The sequence below is a fragment of the Mustela putorius genome, unplaced genomic scaffold, assembly GCF_011764305.1.
Source record: "Mustela putorius furo isolate JIRA1106 unplaced genomic scaffold, ASM1176430v1.1 tig00003923_pilon_pilon_pilon, whole genome shotgun sequence".
Taxonomy (NCBI): domain Eukaryota; kingdom Metazoa; phylum Chordata; class Mammalia; order Carnivora; family Mustelidae; genus Mustela; species Mustela putorius.
Window position 1 is genome coordinate 13,428,019 of NW_025422068.1, and position 24,177 is coordinate 13,452,195.

General features: G+C 38.0%; 1 pseudogene; it reads right to left on the reverse strand.

Moving 5' to 3' along the window:
• Window positions 1-650: 650 nt before the first annotated feature.
• LOC101691978 lies at window positions 651-21,860 on the reverse strand (annotated as a pseudogene).
• Window positions 21,861-24,177: the final 2,317 nt, after the last annotated feature.

The window sequence follows — 24,177 nt, forward strand, 5'->3', positions numbered from 1 at the left end:
TTCAAGCAAATAGAATAGAAAATAAATGTATGAAGACTACAAAAAAGGGATATCCATGCAAAATAGAGTTCAAATTAGCAATGGCAACAAAAGGCAAATATTATTTAATGATAAAGTGGTCAGTTTTGAGAGGAAGTTTTATTGCAATTACTGCATATGTTAAAAAATTAGATCTCAAAAAATAACTTTACAACTGAAGTAACTTGAAAAGCAAGAACAAATTAATCTCAAACTTAGTGGCAGGAAGGAAATAATAAATATCAGAACATAAATAAATGAAATAGAGACCATAAAAACAATGGAAAGGATCAATGAGAATAAGAGCTGATTCTTCAAAAAAATGTTAGATTAAGAAAAAGTTAACTCAAATAAAATGGGAAATGAAAGAGGCGCCATTATAACTGATTTTATTGAATTATATATAATCATGAGTTTACATGAATAATTCGTTGCCAGCAAAATACATAACCTGAAATATATAGCCACATTTCTAGAAATATACAACCCACCAGAACTGAATAAGGAAGAAATAAACATCTGATCAAACCTTTAAAGAATAGAGATTTTTTTTTTTTTTGGAAAGGAAATAGGAGTTATTGTTGTGCACAAAGAAGTAGAGGGCAGTGCTGAGGTTGTTATGAGTCCAGAGCTCAGCATTTGTCCAGGGGGGCATAATTAGGGACATATTTGACCCCATAGCCAGGCGGGATGAGCTACTTTTTTAGCCACCCTGTCTTTAAATTTGTCTTCATTAAACTTAGTAAAGTCCCACTTTTTGGAAATGTGGATCTTCCAGAAGCAATGGAACTGAATTTGGCCCTGTGTAGGGCTCAGTCACATACAGTTTGTTCTGCAGCTTCCTACAGATGGACATCATGACATGGTTTATGTGGATACTGGTCACTGTGCCCTGGGGCTTTCTAAAGGCACTCCACAATGCTGAGACCGCCTATCAGTCACAGCATTGAATAAGATCTTGTTGCTTCAGATGACATAGAAGTGGTGGAGCTTCTCTGGGATGTGAAGACCATCTTTGCCACAGCTTTTCACCATGTACCTCATGGATCAAATACAGACAGCCTCCAAGGCTTCAGAAGAGAGCTTCTCATATTCATCTGACACCTGTGGCCACATAGTGGGAAGACATCCACTTCTGTCTTCTTCCACCCCAAGTCAAAGGTGCAGATTTTGGCATCAAAGACAACTCTGCAGAAGCAAGACTTTGGATATGTCTTGTTTTTACAATACTGGTACACCAGGCAGGGTCATGACCCATGGCTACATCGGGATCTTCACTGGTGACACATGGCTAAACCAGGATCTTCAGTGGTGCACCATGGAAAAGAGCTAGAGATATAATCAGTAATCAACTCAGAAAATACCAAAACAGATGACTACATTGGAGACTCCTCTCAAACATTCAAAGTAGAATGAGTACCATTCTTCCTCAAAATGTTGCAAAACACCAAAAAGGAATCATTATAGGAAGCCAACATTACTTTGATATAAAAATCAGATAAAGATATCACACATAAAAAGAAAACTACCAACCTACATACCTGAGGAATGCAGGTGCAAAAAATTCTCTAAACACAATATTAGTAAACCAAATTCAAGAACACATTAAAGTATTATACTCCATGATCAAGTGGCATTTATCACTAGGATACAAGGATGATGCAATATATAAAATTCAATAAATGTAATATATCACATCAATATAATAAGAAAAAAATCACATTTACTTCCCAATAGACCTAGGAAAATGAAATTTGATACAATACATAATTTTCTTGTGTAAAATCCCTTGGCAGATTGGGTATAAAAGAAACAGAGTTCAACACAAAAAAAAAGAGTATATACACCAAAACCACAGCTGACATTATTCTCAATGGATAAAAATGAAAATATTTTTTGTAAGACTAGAGACAGTAGAAGGATGCCCACTTACAGTGCTCCTATTCAATGTAGTACTGAGAGTCTTAACTAGAGCAATTTTGCAATAAATAAAAGTATTCAAATTATAAAGGAAAGAGTAAAATTGTTGCTATTTTCTGATTATATGATATAATATAAAAGTTAAATGACTAACCAAAAAATGGAATTCATTAGCAATGTCAGTAGAGTGGTAAAATACAGTATTAACATAAAAAATAAACTGATTTTGAGGTGCCTGGGTGGCTCAGTTTGTTAAGCAGCTGCCTTTGGCTCAGGTCATGATCCCAGGGTCCTGAGATCAAGCCCCACATTGGGTTCCTTGCTCACTGGGACACTGGGGAACCTGCTTCTTTCTCTCCTTTTCCTGAAACCCCTGCTTGTTTTCTGTCTCTCTCCCCCACCCCATCAAATAAATAAAATCTTAAAAAATCAATTTATTTCATTTTTCCTAATGATGAAACATTTCAAAAAGAATTAAATCTATCCCGTTCATGATAGCCTCAAAGACAATTAAAAAAAAACTGAATAAATTTAGCCAGGGAAGTGAGCTATATGTACAATGAAAACTAAAGTATGTTGCTATAAGAATTAAAGAAGACACAAGTAAATGGAAAGGCATCCCATGTTTACATATCAGAATAATTATTGGTAAAATGACCATACTACACAAAACCATATAAATATTAAATATAATCTCCATGAAAACAACCAACAATTTCCTTCACAGAAATAGAAGAAATGATTCTAAAAATTTTTGTGGAACCACAAAAGACCCCAAATAATCAAAGAAATCCTGAGAAGTAAAGAACAAAACCAGAATATCATCTTTCCTGATTTGGAATTATGCTACAAAGACATAGTAATAAAAACAGTATGATACTAAAACAAAAATAGACACATTGACCAATAGAACAGATGAGACAGCTCAGAATTAAATCCCAGGATGTACAGCTAACAATATATGGAGTGCAGAGCCTGAAATTATGGATATCCAATGGGAAAGGGTAGTCTCTTTAATAAGTTGGTGCTGGGTAAACTGGAAAAACTCACTCAGAGCCATGATTCACACCATCCATAAAAATAAACTTAAAGTGGATCAAAGACTTAGACATAGAACCTAATAACCATAAAAATCCTAGAATAAAATGAAAGGAAGATGCTCCTTGACATTGGTAATGGCAATGAATCCCTCAACATTATGTCAAAAGTATAGAAAAGAACATTTCAAAGAGAGGGACTACATCAATTTTGAAGGCTTCAGGACACAACAGAAAAAAAAAAAAATAGCCAAATGAACAGACAACCTACACAAATGGGATTTTTTTTTTGTGCAAATAATCCATTTAATTAATGGTTAATATACCAAACATATAAGGAATTAAGTCAACTGAAAAATAACAACAACAAAAAGTTTTCCATTTATTGCTGATTTTATTTTTACTACATTTTGGTTATTAGCCTTAAAGTCTTCATCTTCCAATACTATTTGTACTATTCTGGGTTTTTTTTTTTTATCCTATTATTGCTTATTTAGATAAGTGTGGAAGTATCATAATTCAATGTTTAAATTGACTGGAATTAAACTTTAATTAAAACTTTAATTAAGGGGCGCCTGGGTGGCTCAGTGGGTTAAGCCACTGCCTTCAGCTCAGGTCATAATCTCAGGGTACTGGGATCGAGCCACACATGGGGCTCTCTGCTCAGTGGGGAGCTTGCTTCCCCCTCTCTCTCTGCCTGCCTCTCTGACTACTTGTGATATCTCTCTCTCTCTGTCAAATAAATTTAAAAAATCTTTAATTAAGAGGAGTGCCTGGGTGGGTCAGTGGGTTAAAGCCTCTGCCTTTGGCTCAGGTCATGATCCTAGGGTCCTGGGATCAAGCCCCGCATTGGGCTCTCTGCTCATCAGGGAGCCTGCTTCCTCCTCTCTCTCTGCCTGCCTCTCTGCCTTCTTGTGATCTCTGCTGTCAAATAAAATCTTATAAAAATTAAATAAACTTTAATTAAGGTGGGAGACAAGATGGTGGAGAACTCGGAGGAGACGCCTTTTCAACCTGTACCATAAAGTGAGCTAATTACCTACCAAAGAACTCCAATCACCCATGAAATCAGCCTGAGATTAGAATTATACACGTCTGGATCTCTACAGGGGCAGAAGACACCAGTGGGCAGGGAAGGTAGAGTGCAAACATCGGACTGATATCAGAAAATAAACAAAAGGGGGAGGGAGTACCAGAAGTGACCCATTGAAAAGTAATAACCCAATACGAAAGTGCCCTGCAACTGGAGACCAACATTAACATGGAGTCTGGTCGAAAGCAGTCAAAAAGAGCAAAGGATTGCGGGGGGAAATTGTGGGAATTGGGGCAGTTAGGGACAGGGGCTTAAGTCCCTGAACTGAGGACAGCCACTCTTGGTGCTGAGCCAGAGAGAGTGCGGTGAGGACAGCCACTCTTGGTGCTGAGCCAGAGAGAGTGCGGTGAAGAAATCAGGTCTTGGTCCTTGAGCCATAAGTGAGTGCACCTGAGGGGCTGGGAGACTCAACAACTGGCAGAAACACAGTCTTTTTGCAGTCCCCATGCGTGTGCCTTGCCATGCTATCAAAGCCTGAGTCATGCCACATACCTCCCCTGAGAGAGGTGTGTGCAGGTGCCAACCGGGAGTCTCGGTCCTGGAAAGGCTGAGTACTCCCTGCCCTCCCAGTGGGAAAATCTCAATAGCTACCACTTCTTGGAACCTCTTGGGCAGTCTGGAGCTGCCCAGATAGCTGCCGCTGCTGTGGTTTGGGGTACAAGCAGGAGTTCCTGCGTCCCCAGGGACCACGACTGGGAACTTGCTCTGCCAGCAGCCAAGGGGGAACTTTTGTGCTCTGCAGCACCCAGGGGGGAACAGATGGAGGCTTTTCTCCGAGAGGGAGGTCAGGGTGCAGTTTGCTTTCCCCTAAACCTCCAAAAACCATTAAGAGCCCCCAAAGGGAGAGACAACAAATGAACAAACAAACATAAAAACCTCCAAAGAACAAAAGCCTGAAAACTGGTTTCCTCAGAGCCCACCCCCATGAGGAGGGCGGGAGGACATAACTCAGAAAACACTGCCAGAAAACCCACGCAACAGGCCCGTCCCCAGAAAGTCAACCAAAAAAAAAACAAAAACAAAAACAAAAAACAAAAAACAAACAAATAAACAAAAATGACAAGAAAACAACCACCACTACTTCATATATACAACTTTTATTTTTAATTCGTTCCCACTATTCTGGATATTCTTTTTCTTATTTTTTATATAGATAATTTTTTTTCCTATTTACCATCACAGTGAGATGTCCAGTACATCAAATTCCATAATAAACATTTAACCTGAACTTTTCGATACATAAACCCATGTTTTTCTTTTGCTTTTCTATTTTTTAAAAAAATTTTAAATGCTATTTTACTTTAGTTTAGGCCATTCTTTTTTAATATATTTTAATTTTTAATATTCATATAGATTTAAACTTCAAGGTAGTCCCCTTTGCCCAATCAATGCTTTCCCTATATGTAAACCAATTTTTAATCCCCCTTTATCTTAGGAAAGTTGAGTCCTTTAACAAAGATATCAAGATACAGCCAGGAAGAATCAAAACAACCTTCCTCACCCACACTGAGAATATATAACCACTCTCCCATTTTTTTTTTCTTCCACCAGTGTTTCTGTGTATTTGTGTTTGTCCTGGTAGTATATAAATCTTAAACCTGGGGTTCTTTCTGAACAGGTTCTTTTGTTTGTTTGTTTGTTTTGCTTTTATATATATATATATTTTTTTTTTCCTCTTGTCATATACTTTTATCAGTCTTTTATTTGTCTGTTTTTGTTTGTATCTTAACTTGGGGCCCATCTGGGCTGAGCCTTCTCTTTTATCTTTATTTTTTTCTTGTCTCTCTCTCTCTTTCAATCTCCTCTCTCTCTCTCTCTCTTTTCCCCCTCTTTTCTCTCTTTCTTTTTTTCTTTCATATTGGGTGGGGAATATTGATTGCTCAGAAGCATTCCAGGGTGCATCTTCACTGCACCATGGTTGATATATCCAGCTACATCTCTTCAGCCATGTCTAACCAAAATGACTAGGAAGAGAAATGCCCAAGAGAAGAAAAATTCAAAGGATGGGCCTTCTGCAACAGAGCTAATGGTTACTGACATACACAATATGTCAGAAAGGGAATTCAGGCTAACAATTATCCAGGCAATAGGTGGGTTGGAGAAAGCCATGGATGACAAAATGAAATTGATTAAGGCATAACTGAAAGCCACCAGGGAAGATATTCACAATGTTAGGGCAGAACTGAAAGCCACCGGAGATGAGGTTCACAATCTTCTCAATGAGTTACAATCTAACTAAATTCCCTAAAAGCTAGGGTAACTGAGACAGAAAATAGAATTTGAGATCTGGAGGACAGATAGAGAGAAAGGATCAGGAGGAAGCCTGGAACAAACAGTTTAGAAGCCACAAAAACAGAATTAGGGAAATAAATGATGGAAAGAAACATTCCAACATCACAATTATTGGAATCCCTGAAAGGGAGGAGAAAGAAAGAAGTCTAGAAGATATAGTGGAACAAATTCTCCATGAAAATTTTTCAATATCATGAATGGAACCATCATTCATGCACTAGAGGAAAAACGCCCCCCCCCCAAGATTATAAAATCTAAAAAAACATCAAAGCACTTGAAAGTAAAATTGAGAAATTGTAATTGTAGTGACAAACTCTTGAAAGCAGCTCGGACAAAGAGGATCCTTATGCACAGAGGAAAGCCTATGAGAATACCGTCAGACCTGTCCACAGAGATCTGGCAAGCCAGAAAGGGCTGGCAAGACATATTCAGGGAAATAAACGAGAAGAATATGCAGCCAAGAATATTTTATCTAGCAAGACTGACATTCAAATTGGATGGAGAGATAAAGAGTTTCCAAGACCAGCAAGGCTTAAAAGAGTATGCGACCACCAAGCGGACACTGCAGGAAATATTAAGGGGAGGTTCTAGAAAAGAGGAACCATCCTAAGAATATCATTGAAAAGAAATATGGAAACAATCTACAGAAAGAAATACCTCAAAGTTAACACAATGTCAACAAAAACATATCTATCAATAATCACTCTCAATGTGAATGGCCTAAATGCACCATTAATTGACACAGGGTTGCAGATTGGATAAAACAACAGGACCCATCCATATGTTGTCTACAAGACACCCATTTGGAACCCAAGGATACACCCAGAATGAAAGTGAAGGGATGGAGAAGCATCTTTCATGCCAATGGGCCTCAAAGAAGGTCGGGGTAGCGATTCTCATATCAGATAAATTAGATTTTAAACTAAAGACTATAATCAGAGATACAGAAGAACACTACATCATTCTTAAATGGACTATCCACCAAGATGATCTAACAATTGTAAACATCTATGCCCCCAATATGGGAGCAGCCAATTACATAAGAAAACGATTAATCAAGATAAAGAGTCGTATTGATATGAATACATTAATAGTAGGGGATCTTAACATGCCTCTCTCAGAAATAGACAAATCATCGAAGCAGAAAATCAGTAAAGAGACAAGAGCATTGAATGACACATTGGACCAGATGGACCTCATAGATATATAAAGAACATTCCACCCAAAACAACAGAAAACTCATGCTTCTCAAGTGTATATGGAACCCTCTCCAGAATAAACCACATACTGGGTCAAAAATCAGGACTCAAACGGAGCCAAAAGACTGAGATTATTCCCTGCATATTCTCAGATCACAGTTCTTAGAAACTTGAGCTCAATCACAAGTAAAAGTTTTGAAGAAACTGAAACACCTGGTAGCTAAAGACCACCTTGCTTAAAAATGCTTGGATCAACCAGGAGATCATGGAAGAACTGAAACAATTCATGGAAACCAAAGAGAATGAAGACACTTTGGTCCAAAACCTATGGGATACAGCAAAGTCAGTCCTAAGGAGGAAATATATAGCTATTCAAACCTCCCTCAAAAAAAAAATGAAAAATCCAGAACACAGCAGCTGTCTCTAAACCTTAAAGAACTGGAGAATCAACTACAAATTAAATTGACTCCACAAACAAGGGAAATAATCAAGACTAGAGCAGAGATCAATGAGGTAGAAACTATTGATACAAGATCGTATCAATGAAAGTAGAAGCTGGATTTTTGAAAGAATCAATAAGATCAATAAACCATTGGCCACACTAATCCAAAAGAAAAGAGAAAAAGCTCAAATTAGTACAATTATGAATAAATAGGGAGAGATCATAATAAACATCAAGGAAGTAGAAACAATCATCAGATTTTATTATCAACAGTTATATGCCAATAAGTTCAGCAAACTAGATGAAATAGATGCATTCCTGGAAAACTATAAACTCCCAAAATTTGAGCCCGGAACAAGTTGACAACGTGAATTGACTGATATCTAGTAACGAGATAGCAGCAGTGATCAAAAACCTCCCAAAAAACAAGAACCCAGGACCTGACGGATTCCCTGGGGAATTCTAACAAACTTTCAAAGGAGAAATAACACCTATCCTCCTGAAGCTGGTTCAAAAAATTGAAGCAGAAGGAAAACTTCTGACCAGGCAAAGACCCTACCAAGAAGGAGAATTTCAGACAAATATCAGTGATAAATATGGATGCTAAGATTCTCAACAAGATCTTAGCTCGTAGGATCCAACAGCACATTAAAAAGATTATCCACCATGACCAGGTGGGACTCATCCCTGGGCTATAAGGCTCGTTCATATTTGCAAATAAACCAGTGTGATAGAATAAATCAATAAGAGAAGAGAGAAGAACCAGATGGTCCTCTCAATGGATGCAGAAAAAGCATTGGACAAAATCCAGCATCCGTTCCTGATTAAAACACTTCAAAGTATAGGGATAGAGGGAACATTTCTGAACTTAATAAAACCTATCTATGATTGATCCACGGCAAATATCATCCTCTATGGGAAAAAGCTTGTGTCCTTCCCGTTGAGATCAGGAACACGACAAGAATGCCGACTCTCACCACTCTTGTTCAACATAGTATTAGAAGTCCTAGCAACAGCAATCAGACAAAAAGGGAAATAAAAGGTATCCGAATTGGTAATGAAGAAGTCAAAATCTCTCTCTTTGAAGATGACATGATTCTTTATATGGAAATCCAAAATACTCCACCCCCAAACTACTAGAACTCATACAGCAATTCAGCAACGTGGCAGGATACAAAGTCAATGTACATAAATCAGTGGCTTTCTTATATACTAACAATGAAAATACAGAAAGTGAAATTAGAAAATTGATTCCATTTACTATAGCACCAAGAACTATAATATACCTGGGAATAAACCTAACCAAAGAGATAAAGGATCTGTACCCAAGGATCTTCAGAATACTCTTGAAAGAAATTTAAGAAGACACAAAAAGTTGGAAGACCATTCCATGCTCTTGGATCAGAAAAATAAACATTGTCAAAATGTCTATACTGCCTAGAGCAATCTATAATTTTAAGACCATTCTGATCAAAATTCCACTGATATTTTTCAAAGAGCTGGATCAAATAATCCTAAGACTTGTATAGAATCAGAAGAGACCCCAAATTGCTAAGGAAGTGTTGAAAAAAAAGTAAAACTGGCGGCATCACATTACCTGATTTCAAGCTTTACTACAAAGCTGTGATCACAAAAACAGCATGGTACTGGCATAAAAGCGGACACATAGACCAGTGGAACAGAGTAGAGAGCCCAGATATGGACCCTTAACTGTATGCGCAAACAATCTTTGACGAAACAGGAAAAAATATACAGTGGAAAAAAGACAGTCTCTTCAAAAATAGTGCTGGGAAAACTGGACAGGTATATGTAGAAGAATGAAACTAGACTATTCTCTTGAACCATACACAAAGATAAACTCTAAATGGATAAAAGACCTCAATGTGAAACAGTAACCCATCAGAATTCTAGAGTAGAACTTAGGCATTAACCTCTTTGATATCAGCCACAGCAACTTCTTTCAAGATATGTCTCCAAAGGCAAAGGAAACAAAAGCGAAAATGAACTTTTGGGACTTCATCAAAATCAAAAGCTTCTGCACAAAAAAGGAAACAGTAAAGAAAACAAAGAGGCAGCCCATGGAATGGGAGAAGATATTTGCAAATGACAGTACAGACAACAGTTTGATATCCAGGATCTATAAAGTACTTCTCAAACTCCACACACAAAAAACAGATAATCATATCAAAAAATGGGCAGAAAATAGGAACAGACACTTCTCCAGTGAAGATATAGAAATGATTATCAGACAGGTGAAAAAATGTTCATCATCACTAGCCATCAGGGAGTTTCAAATTAAAACCACATTGAAATACCACCTTACACCATTTAGAATTGCCAAAATTAGCAAGACAGGAAATAACCTGTGCTGGGGAGGATGTGGAGAAAGGGGAACCCTCTTACACTGTTGGTGGGAATGCAAGGTGGTGCAGCCACTTTGGAGAACAGTGTGGAGATTCCTCAAGAAATTAAAAATAGGGGCACCTGGGTGGCTCAGTGGGATAAGCCTCTGCCTTCAGCTCAGGTCATGATCTCAGGGTCCTGGGATTGAGTCCCATATCGGGTTCTCTGCTCAGCAGGGAGCCTGCTTCCCCCCTTCTCTCTCTCTGCCTCTCTGCCTACTTGTGATTTCTCTCTCTGTTAAATGAATAAATAAAATATTTTAATAAAAAATAAAATTAAAAATAGAGCTTCCCTATGACCCTGCAATTGCACTCCTGAGTATTTACCCCAAAGATACAGATGGAGTGAAAAGAAGGGCCATCTGTACCTCAATGTTTATACCCACAATGGCCACTGTTGCCAAACTGTGGAAAGAAACAAGATGCCCTTCATCGCACGAATGGATAAGGAAGATGTGGTCCATATACACTATGGAGTATTATGTCTACATCAGAGAGGATGAATACCTAACTTTTGTAGCAACATTGACGGAACTGGAAGGGATTATGCTGAGTGAAATAAGTCAAGCAGAAAGAGTCAATTATACGGTTTCACTTATTTACAGTTCATATCAAATAACACAGAGGACATGGGGAGATGGAGAGGAGAAGGTATTTGAGGAAAATTGGAAAGGGAGGTGAACCATGAGAGATTATGGACTCTGAAAAAGAACCTGAAGGTTTTGAAGGGATGGAGTGTGGGAGGTTGGGGGACACAGGTGGTTAGTATTGTGGAAGGCACACATTGCATGGAGCACTGGGTTTGGCGCAAAAACAATGAATTCTGTTATGCCAAAAAGAAATAATAAAAGAAAAACTTTAATTAAACCTGGAATTTAATTAAATTGGAATTTAAATAAAACTATAAAACGGAAAAGAAACTGGAATAAAAATAAAACTAATTAAAACTGGAATTACATTTTTACTTAAGTTAATTTGAGTATAGTTATCACATGATGTTAGATTAAGTTCAGGTATACAACATAGTGATTTGACAACTCTATATGTTATGCTATGCTCACAAGCGAAGTTACCATATCTTACCATAAAATGCTGTTACAATATTATTGAATATATCCTTATGTTGTACCTTTTATGTCTGTGGTTTATTCATTACATAACTGGACGCCTGTACCTCTCTCTTTCCTTCACCCATTCTTTTTTATCCCTCCATCATTTTCCCTCTGGCAATCATCAGTTTTTTTCTCTGTGTTTACAGGTTTGATTCTTCTTTTTCTTCACCTTTTTAATTTATTTTTTAAAATTTAACAAACTTACTCAAAAATGAATAAAACTAAATAGCAGCAATCCCCACAATAGCCAAATTGTGGAAGGACCCAGCTCTCTTTCAATAGATGGATTAAAAAATGTGGTTCATATATACAATGGAATATTAGGTATCAGAAAGAGTGAATACCTACCTTTTGTATTGACACAGATGGAACTGGAGGGGATTATTGCTGTTTCCCCATGAAGCACTGGAGAAGAATGAGGCACAAACAAGTCAGCGGCAAGAGAAAGGGAGCAGGGGTCAGCAGTTGAGAGGACTGACACCCTGAACATCTCCTCAGTCCTGTATTTATTTGATACAAGATAACAGTCAACAAAGGAGTTGAAGGAGATTATAAATAAGCAATATTTCCCTGATCAAGCACTATAGGATTTTTAGTTGAGTAAGCACATTTAAAGGGATCATCTAATTAACTACAGCTGATCTCTGAAGAAGGGGAGATAACAGAATAAAAAGCAGGCTGTATTCCACCCTGAGCTGGCCAGGCAGTCCCAGCTGCTTGGCTTCAAGGACATTTATTATCCTCTCCCCCAGTGGTCTTTGCTAGTACATATTTAAGCATGTTTGTTCTGTACATTTTCTGAGGGGAAGTTATATTCCCCCCCCATTTTGTTTATGCAGAAGCAGGAAAGTTGATTTTGTGAAATCTTGATCCATCAGTCATCATAAGGATTTTCACTCACATCAGAGGAGTAAGCATAAAATTATTACAGCAATAAAAAGAATTATCATTTCACCCACAATGCCAAGACTAGTTTGTTTTATCCAAGTAAAAAGGTTTAGAACAGACAGAATATCATCAATCCTTTCTGTAATACTCACTCCTAGAACTAATTTTAAAGACGAGTAAGTAAAGCCTTGAATAATATCTTGAAGCTGTTTAATATCTAAAGTTAAATTTGTACTATGTGGGGGGAAGTAGTCAAGATGGCGGAGAAGTAGCAGGCTGAGACTACTTCAGCTAGCAGGAGATCAGCTAGATAGCTTCTCTAAAAATTGAAAACACCTACAAATCCAACGGGAGATCGAAGAGAAGAACAGCAATTCTAGAAACAGAAAATCAACCACTTTCTGAAAGGTAGGACTGGTGGAAAAGTGAATCCAAAGCGATGGGAAGATAGACCGTGGGTGGAGAGGGGCCAGCTCCTGGCAAGTGGCAGAGCAATGGAGCACAAAATTAGGATTCTTAAAAGTCTGTTCCACTGAGGGACATCGCTCCAGAGGCTAAACCAGGGTGAAGTCTACACAGGGTCACCGTGGCTTCAGGACCTGTAGGGTCACAGAAGGATCGAGGGTGTCTGAGTGTGGCAGAGCTTACAGGTATTAGAATGGGGAAGCCAGCTACAGAGACAGAGCCTAGGAGTGAGCTCTCAGCTCCAGATTAACTTGAACCAGTTGCAGGCTCAGTGAGCTCGGAGCATGGCTGGAGGCCAGGAAGACAGGAGTAATTCGGCGCTGTTCTCTGAGGGCACACTGAGGATTGGGGCCTGGGCTCTCGGCTCCTCTGGGCCAGAGACTGGGAGGCTGCCATTTTCATTCCCATCCTCTGGAACTCTACGGAAAGCACTCAGGGAACAAAAGCTCCCAAAAGCAAACCCAAGCGATAACTCAGCCCGGCCCATGGTAAGGGCGGTGCAATTCTGCCTGGGGCAAAGACACTTGCTAATAACTACAACAGGCCCCTCCCTTAGAAGATCAACAAGAAATCCAACCAGGACCAAGTTCACCTACAAAGGAGTGCAGTTTCAATACCAAGGAGAGCAGCGGAATTCCAGAGGTGAAGAAAGCAAAGCATGGAACTCATGGCTTTCCCCCCATGATTCTTTAGTGTTGAAGTTAATTTAATTTTTCTTCTTTTTCAATTTCTATTCTTTTGCTAATTTTTTTAACTTTTACTCTTTTTAACGTTTTTTAAACTAGTTTATCTAATATATATATATATATATATATATTTCTTTATTCATTTTTTTTTTTTTTTTTTTTTTTTCTTTCTTTCTTCTTCTTTTTTTTTTTTTTTTTTTTTTCGTTCTGAACCTCTTTTTACTCCCTTTCTCCCTGCTCATGATTTGGGATCTCTTCTGATTTGGTTAAAGCATATTTTCCTGGGGTTGTTGCCACCCGTTTAGTATTTTACTTGCTCCTTCATATACTCTTATCTGGACAAAATGACAAGACAGAAAAATTCACCACAAAAAAGAACAAGAGTTCTTTTTTTTCAAAAAAGTTTTTTCGAAGTCTAGGGACCTAATCAGCACAGACATTGGTAATATGTCAGATCTAGACTTCAGAATGACAATTCTCAAGGTTCTAGCTAGGCTCGAAAAAGGCATAGAAGATATTAGGAAAACCCTCTTGGGAGATATAAAAGCCCTTTCTAGAGAAATAAAAGAACTAAAATCTAACCAAGTTGAAATAAAAAAAGCTATTCATAAGGTGCAATAAAAAATGGAGCCTCTCACTGCTAGACTAAATGAGGAAGAAGAAAGAATTAGTGATATAGAAGACCAAATGCAGAGAATAAAAAAGCTGAGCAAAACAGAGACAAACAGTTACTGGACCACGAGGGGAGAATTCAAGAGATAAGTGACACCATAAGATGAAACAACATTAGAATAATTGGATTCCAGAAGAAGAAGAAAGAGAGAGGAGAGCAGAAGGTATATTGGAGAGAATTTTTGGAGAATTTCCCAATATGGCAAAGGGAACAAGCATTAAAATCCAGGAGGTGCAGAGAACCCCCCTCAAAATCAATAACAATAGGCCCACACCCCATCACCTAATAGTAAAATTTACAAGTCTTAGTGACAAAGAGAAAATCCTGAAAGCAGCCCAGGGAAAAAAAGTCTGTAACATACAATGGTAAAAATATTAGATTGGCAGCACACTTATCTACATAGATCTGGCAGGCCAGAAAGAGCTGGCATGATATTTTCAGAGCATTAAATGAGAAAAACATGCAGCCAAGAATACTATATCCAGCTAGACTATCATTGAAAATAGAAGGAGAGATTAAAAGCTTCAGGACAAACAAAAACTGAAAGAATTTGCAAATACCAAACCAGCTCTACAATAATATTGAAAGGGGTCCTCTAAGCAAAGAGAGAGCCTACAAGTGGTAGATCAGGAAGGAACAGAGACAATATACAAAACAGTCACCTTACAGGCAATACAATGGCACTAAATTCTTATCTCTCAATGGATACCTTGAATGTTAATGGGCTAAATATCCCAATCAAAATACACAGGGTATCAGAATGGATAAAAAAAAAAATCTATATGTTGCCTACAAGAAACTCATTTTAAATCCGAAGACACCTCCAGATTTAAAGTGAGAGGGTGCAAAAGAATTTACCATGCTAATGGACATCAGAAGAAAGCAGGAGTGGCAATCCTTATATCAGATCAATTAGATTTTAAGCCAAAGACTATAATAAGAGATGAGGAAGGATACTGTATCATACTCAAAGGATCTGTCCAACAAGAAGATCTAACAATTTTACACATCTATGCCCCTCATGTGGGAGCAGCCAACTATATAAGCCAATTAATAACAAAATCAAAGAAACACATCAACAATAATAAAAATATAGTAGGGGAATTTAACACTTCCCTCACTAACATGGACAGATCATCCAAGCAAAAGATCAACAAGGAAATAAAGGCCTTAAATGACACACTGGACCAGATAGACATCACAGATATATTCAGAATATTTCATCCCAAAGCAACAGAATACACATTCTTCTCTGGGGCACATGGAACATTCTCCAGAATAGATCACATCCTCGGTCCTAAATCAGGACTTTACTGGCATCAAAAGATTGCGATCATTCCCTGCATATTTTCAGACCACAATCCTCTGAAACTAGAACTCAATCACAAGAGGAAATTTGGAAAGAACCCAAATACATGGAGACTAAACAGCATCTTTCTAAAGAATGAATGGGTCAACCAGGAAATTAAAGAAGAATTGAAAAATTTTATGGAATCAAATAATAATGAAAACACAATGGTGCAAAATCTGTGGGACACAACAAAGACAGTCCTGAGAGGAAAATATATAGTGGTACAAGCCTTTCTCAAGAAACAAGAAAGGTCTCAGGTACACAAACTAACCCTACACCTAAAGGAGCTAGAGAAAGAACAAGAAAGAAACCCTAAACCCAGCAGGAGAAGAGAAATCATAAAGGTCAGAGCAGAAATAAATGAAATAGAAACCAAAAAAACAATAGAACAAATCAATGAAACTAGGAGGTGGTTCTTTGAAAGAATTTTTCTGAGGGATGGTTACAGATTATGTTAAGTGAAATAAGTCAAGCACAGAAATAAAATTATCATTATCACATGGTATCATAAAGTTATCTTATGGTTTCACTCATACGTGGAACATAAGGAATAGCACAGAGGACAATAGGCAAAGGCAGTTGGGACAACTGAATGGGAAGAAATCAGAGAGAGAAACAAACCATGATACACTGTGGACTCTGGGAATCAAACTGAGGGTTTCAGAAGAGAGAGTAGTGGAAGGATGGGGTGGTCAGTTGATGGGCATTAACAAGGGAACCTGTTGTGATGAGCACTGACTGTTATATTCAACTAAAGAATAGTTGGATATTACATCAAAAACTAACGGTGTATTGCATGGAGCACTGGGTGTGGTGCATAAACAGTAAATTCTGGTACACTGAAAAGAAATTAAAAAAAAAACCAATGATATACTATTTGTTGGCTAACTGAATATAATAAAAAAGTGAAGTAGGAAATAGTGATAACATAGAGATAGAACACAATTGGAAAACTGGGGATTCCTAGGTGGCTCAGTCAGTTACACATCTGACTCATATTTGGTGCAGATCCTGATCTTAGGGTCCTGAGATGGAGCCCTACAACAGCCTCTACACTTAGAACAAAATTTGCCTTGTCCCTCCCCCCTCTCCCACTAAACTTCCTTCTGCTCAGGTGCTCATCTTTCTTTCTCTCTGTCTCTCTAAAATAAATTATTTTAAAAGGAAAAAAAACCTAAATAGATATTATTCTAAGGCAGATAGCAAAATGGTCAACAAATACAGAAAAAAAAAGGTCAACATTATTAATCATAAGGGAAATGCAAATCAAAACCACAATGTGATACCACTCAACACCAGTCAGAATGGCTATCAAGGAGACAAGAGACAAAAGTTGCTAGTGAAGAGTGTAAAAAGAAAAATTATGCATTTTTGGTCGAAATGCAATTGCTCCAACCACTAATAAAAACAATATGGAGGTTCCTCAAAAAAATAACAATAAATCTGCCATGAAATCCAGATATTCCACTTCTGGATATATGCCCCCCCCCAAAAAAGAAAACAAAATTTCAAAGGGATATACACTCCCAAGTTCATCACAGACTTATTCACAATTACCAGGCTATGGGACAATCCAAATGCCCATCAATGGATGACAGAATTAAAATATGTAATCATAAGAAAGGAAGACATTGTTCCTTTCCCAGTAACATGGATGCAGCTTGAACATATTATACTAAGTAAAGGCCAGTCAGATAAATACAAGTAATGTATAATGTCATTTGTATGTAGAATCTAAACAATATAAGTCTATTAAAAAAAAAAGTAAAGTGGTAGTACCAGTGGATGTGTGTGCAAATGTGTGGGGGATGGAGGTGATAAGGTTAGTGGTGTTTAAGTGCACAAATTTGTAGTAAGTATTAAATAACAGAGATCCAATTAAAAGTATAGTGAATGCAGAGAGTAATATTGTACTATAATTATGTGATATGATAAATATAACTATTTCTTGAATCACAATATAGTATATAAATGTATCAGTGAAACATGCTATATCTCCTACACAATTATATCTCATATTTTTTAAATTTAATTTTATTTTTTCAGAGTTCCAAGATTTATTGTTTATGCACCACACTCAGTGATCCATGCACTACATGCCCTCCTTAACACCTACCACCAGACTCACACATCCTCCCAACCCCTCCCTTCCAAATCCCTCAGTTTGTTTCTCAGAATCCACCATCTCTTATGGTTCATATCCCCTTCCAGTCTCTCTCAATTCATTTTTCCATTCCTTCTCCTAATTTCCTCCATGGTATTTTTAATGCTCCAGATGTAACTGAAGCCATATGATAATTGACTCTCTCTGCATGACTTATTTCACTCAGCATAATCTCCTCCAGTCCCGTCCATGTTGATACAAAAGTTGGGTATTCATCCTTTCTGATGGATGCATAATATTCCATTGTATATGTGGACCACATCTTCTTTATCCATTCATCTGTTGAAGGGCATCTTGGATCTTTCCACTGTTTGGCAATTGTGGGCATTGCTGCTATAATTTTTAATATATCAACAAATTGAATATTATACAGCAATAAAAAAATCAGTTATCCCCTTTCACCACTAATTTCTAATATTATACTGAAAATTTTTGATAATTCAGTAAATTCAGCAAAAGAAATAAAATGAATACGTCCTGGGAAGGAAGAAGCAAAACTGTTTTTGTTCACAGATTGCATCATCATCTATGTGATAAATCTAAATGAATCAACAAAAAAAGTCAAATCTAAAAAGTGATTATAACAAGATTGCTGGATACAAAGTCAATACACAAGATCAGTTGCTTTCCTAGATACTAAAAATAAACAGGTGGAATTTGGAATTAAGCACAATACCATTTTATTTTATTTTTTTAAAAACAATACCATTTATTTATCATCCCTCAAAGTGAATACTTAGGTATAAATCTAACAAAGTATTTATAGGATCTATATAGTAAAAGTACAAGAGTATGTTGCAAAAATCAAAATAAGTGTTTTCTGGGTGGCAGAGTTGGTTAGGAGTCCAACTCTTGATTTCAGTTTAGGTTATGATCTCAGAGTCAAGGGATTGTACCCTGGGCAGGCTTTGCACTCAGTGCAGTCTGCTTGATAAAGTCTTCTCTCTCCCTTTCCCTCTCCCCCTCCCACTCATTCTCTCTCTTTCTCTATGTATCTCTCCTCCTATAAAATAAATAAATCTGGGCGCCTGGGTGGCTCAGTGGGTTAAGCCGCTGCCTTCGGCTCAGGTCATGATCTCGGAGTCCTGGGATCGAGTCCCGCATCGGGCTCTCTGCTCAGCGGAGAGCCTGCTTCCCTCTCTCTCTCTCTGCCTGCCTCTCCATCTACTTGTGATTTCTCTCTGTCAAATAAATAAATAAAATCTTTAAAAAATAAATAAATAAATAAATAAAATAAAATAAAATAAATAAATCTTTAGGAAATAAAAAATAATTAAGTAAGTGGAGGGATATTTCATGTTCCTGGATAGAAAGACTAAATACTATAAAGATGTCAGTCCTTCCCCACTTAATCTTTAGATTTAATATATTATATTAAAGCAAGATATTTTATATATTTTGTATATATTTTACATATAGCAAGATATATTTTTTAAGATTTTATTTATTTATTTGACAGAGATCACAAGTAGGCAGAGGCAGGCAGATATGGGGGGTAAGGCTCCCTGCTGAGCTCGATCCCAGGACCCTGGGATAATGACACCATCCAAAGGCACCAAGGTGCCCCCTATATAGCAAGATATTTTATATATATTTTACATATAGAGGCAATGTCCCAGCAAGATATTTTATATAATTTGTGTATATCTTACATATAGAGGCAATGTAATTCAGAAGATTTTACAGAGAGGTAAAAAGATCCAGTATAGCTAACACAACATTGAAAGAAAAACAAACAAAGAAACAAAGAAACAAACAAAAATAAAGTCACCTGCCTTTTAGACTTACTATATAGCTGTGGCTATCAAGACAGTCTGTTATTAGCAAAAGAGTAGACATATATGGGGCACCTGGGTGGCTCAGTGGCTAAAGCCTCTGTCTTCAGCTCAGGTCATGATCCCAGTGTCCTGGGATCTAGCCAGGCATCAGGCTTCCTGCTTAGCAGGGCACCTGCTTCCCTGTATCTCTGCCTCTGCCTTATTCTCTGCCTATTTGTGATCTCTGTCTACCAAATAAATAAATACAATATTAAATAAAAGAGTAGACAAATAGATAAATGGAATAGAATAGGAACTTAGAGAGAGACCCATTTGTGACCTGATCTTTGACAAAGGGGCAAAGGCAATACAATGAAGTAAACATAATTTCTTAAAAACAAATAAGGAGTTTTAAGGGACAAGATGGTGGGGAAGTAGGAGGAGGCGCCTTTTAAACCTGTACCTACTGAGCTGATTACCTACCAAAGTGAGCTGATTACCTACCAAAGAACTCCGATCACCCGTGAAATCAGCCTGAGATCAAAATTATACGTCTGGACTCTACAGGGGCAGAAGATGCCAGTGTTGCAGGTAAAGTGGAGTGGGAATGGCAGACTGATATCGGAAGATAAACAAAAGGGGGAGAGAGCCACCAGAGGTGGCTGGTTGGAAAGTAATACCCCTAATACAAGCGAGAGTGCCCTGCATCTGGGGACCAGCATTAACTTGGAGACTGGTTGAAAGCACTTCAAAAGAGCAAAGGACCATGGGGGGAAATTATGGGAATAGGGATGGCTAGGGACAGGGACTTAAGTCCCCGGTCCCAGGACAGCCTCCCCTGGCGCTGAGCCAGAGAGAGTGCAGCAGAGAAACCAGGTCTTGGTCCCTAAGCCGCCAGTGCGCCCAAGAATGCGTGGGGTCTGGCTCCTGTGAGGGGCTGGGAGACTCTCCAGATGGCAGAATGCGCGAGCCCTGAGATGTGCATGCCCCTCATCCTACCCCGAGAGAGGTACACAAAGTCTCAGTTGGCGCTTTAACACGCAGCATTGTTTCAGAGCCCAAGACACGTGCCCCAAACTCTCCCCTGAAAGAGGTGTGCGAAGGCCAAGCCTGGTGCTTTCAGACCTGTGCCCTGTTCTCAGAGCCTGAAATGCATGGGTTACCCACAGCATCCCCTGAAAGAGGTGTGTGCAAGCCAGGCGCTCTTAGACCCAGAAAGACCAGGCACTCCCAGCCCGGGCTAGCGGGAAAATCTCAGTGTGCACGATCACTGCTTGGAACCTCTCTAGCGGTCTGGAGGTACCCAAAGCTGCTGCTGCCATGGTTATGGGTAAAAGCAAAAGATTCTGCATCCATAGGGACCGCGACTTGGAACCTGCTCTGCCAGCGACCAAGGGGGAACTTATTTGGGCTCTGCAGCCAGACTGAGGCTTCTCTCTGAGAAGGAGGTCAGGGTGCAGTTTGTTTTCCTCTAAAACTACAAAACCATCAAAAGTGGTCAAGGTGAGAGAAAAAAAAAAAGTGAACAAACATAAAAACCGCCAGAGAACAAAAGCCTGAAATAAAACAGTTACCTCAGAGCACACACCCCTTGAGGGGGGCGGGAGGACATCACACTGGGAACACCACTGACTGAAAACCCACGTGGCATGCCCCTCCCCAAGAAAACCAACCACGAAAGGAAAAAAAAAAAAGACTACAAGAGAACAGCCACCACTACTTCATAGGACAACTTTTATTTTTAACTCGTTCCTACTATTCTGGTTCAATTTTCTTAAAATATAGATTAACTTTTTAACCTATTTACCATCACAGTGAGATGTCCAGTACATCAAATTCCATAATAACCTTCTAACCTAAACTTTTTGATACATACACCTGTGTTTTTCTTTTGGATTTCTGTTTTTTGAATTTTTTTTTTAATTTTAGTTTAGTTTAGTATAGTTTATTCTTTTTTATTTTTATTTTCTAATATTCATATAGAGTTAAACTTCAAAGTAATCCCCTTTCCCAAATCAATACTACTCCTATAGTTAAACCAATTTTTAATCCCCCTTTATCTTAGGAAAGTTGAGTCATTCAACAAAGATATCAAGATACATCCAGGAAGAATCAAAACAATCTTCCTCACCCACACTGAAAATTAGTGTATAATCACTCTCCCATCTTTTTCTTCCACCATTGTTTCTATGTTTTTGTGTTTGTCCTGATTGTATATAAATCTTACACTTGGGGTTCTTTTTGACAAGGTTCTTCCTTTATTTGCACATGTATATTTTTTCTCTTAATATATAATTTTATCAGTCTTTGTGTTTGTCTGTTTTTGTTTGTATAATTGATAAATCGTACCTTGGGACCCATTGGGGCTGAACCTTCTTTATCATGTTCCCTTTCTTTCCTATCTCTCTCTCTCTGTCTTTTTCTTTCTTTCTTTTCTTTTGTCTCTTGTATGGGTGGGGAATCCTGATTACTCACAAGTGTTCAAGGGTGCACCTTGATTGCACCACATTCGATATATTCAGCTATATCTGTTCAGTGATCTCTCACCAAAATGACTAGGAGGAGAAATGCCCAACAGACGAAAAATCAGAGGATGGACCGTCTGCAACAGAGCTAATGACTATCAACATAGACAATATGTCAGAAAGAGAATTCAGGTTAATAATTATCCAGGCAATAGCTAGGTTGGAGTAAGCCATAAATGACCAAACGGAATTGATAAGGGTCGAGCTGAAAATGACAAGAGATCATGTTACCAATGTTAGGGCAGAGTTAAAAGCTACCAGGGCTGAGGGTCACAATGCTCGCAATGAGTTCCAATCTAATCTAAATTCTCTCAAAGCTAGAGTAACTGAGAAGGAAGATAGAATTAGTATCTGGAGGACAAACATATAGAGAGAAAGGATCAGGAGGAAACCTGGAACAAACAGCTTAGAAACAATGAAAAGAGAATCAGGGCAATAAATGATGCCATGAAATATTCCAACATCAGAATTATTGGAATCCATGAAGGGAAGGAGAAAGAAAGAAGTCTAGAAGATAAAGTACAACAAGTTCTTCATAAAAATTTTCCCAATCTCATGAATGGAACCAGCGTTCATGTACTGGAGGCCAAAAGGTCTCCATCTTAGATTATACATTAAAAAAAAAATCAAGGCACCTTATAGTCAAATTGAGGAATCATAATTGTAGGTATAATCTCTTGAAAGCCGCTAGGACAAAGAGGCTCCTTACTTACAGAGAAAAGACGATCAGAATAACGTCAGACTTTTCCACAGAGACCTGGCAAGCCGGAAAGGGCTGGCAAGCAATATTCAGGGCATTAAATGAGAAGAACATGCAGCCAAGAATACTTTATCCAGCAAGACTAACATTCAAAATGGATGGAAAGATAAAGAGTTTCCAAGACTGGCAAGGCTTAAAAGACTATGCAACCACCAAACAGACACTGCAGGAAATATCGAGGGGGGTTCTATTAAGATGAAAAATCCTAAGAATAGCATGGAACAGAAATATAGAGACAGTCTACAGAAAGAAAAACTTCAAAGGTAACTCGATGTCAATAAAAACGTACCTATCAATAATCACTCTCAATGTGAATGGCCTAAATGCACCCATAAAATGGCACAGGGTAGCAGATTGGATAAAATGACAGGACCCATCCATATGTTGTCTACAAGAGACCCATTTTGAACCTAAAGATACATGCAGACTGAAAGTAAAGGGATGGAGAAGCATCTTTCATGCCAATGGGCCTCAAAAGAAGGCAGGGGTAGCGATTCTCATATCAGATAAATTAGACTTCAAACTAATGACTGTAGTCAGAGATACAGAAGGACACTACATCATTCTTAAATGGACTATCCACCAAGATGATCTAACAATTGTAAACATCTATGCTCCCAATATGGGAACAGCCAATTACATAAGAAAACTGTTAATCAAGATAAAGAGTCATATTGATATGAATACACTAATCGTTGGAGAGCTTAATATATTGCTCTTAGAAATAGATCATCGAAGCAGAAAATCAATAAAGAAACAAGAGCATTGAATGACACATTGGACCAGATAGATCTCATAGATATATACAGAATATTCCACCCTAAAACAACAGAATATCAGTCTACTCAAGAACACATGTAAACTTCTTTAGAATAGACCACATACTGGGTCACAAATCAGGACTCAACCGACACCAAAAGACTGGTATTATTCTCTGCATATTCTCAGATCACAATGCTTTGAAACTTGAGCATAATCACAAGGAAAAGTTTGGAAGGAATCAAACACCTGGAAGCTAAAGACCACCTTGCTTAAGAATGTTTGGATCCACCAAGAGATCAAAGAAGAAGTGGAACAATTAATGGAAATCAATGAGAATGAAGACACTTCACTCCAAAACCTATGGGATACTGCAAAGGCAGTCATAAGGGGGAAAAACATAGCCATCTAAGCCTTCCTCAAAAAAATTGAAAAATCCAGAAAAAACCAGCTGTCTATATGCATTAAAGAACAGGAGAATCAACAACAAATCAAACCAACTCTACACATAAGAAGGGAAATAATCAAGATTATAGCTGAGATCAATGAGGTAGAAACCAGATACAGTAGAAGGTATCAATGAAACTAGAAGCTGGTTTCTTTGAAAGAATCAATAAGATCGATAAACCATAGG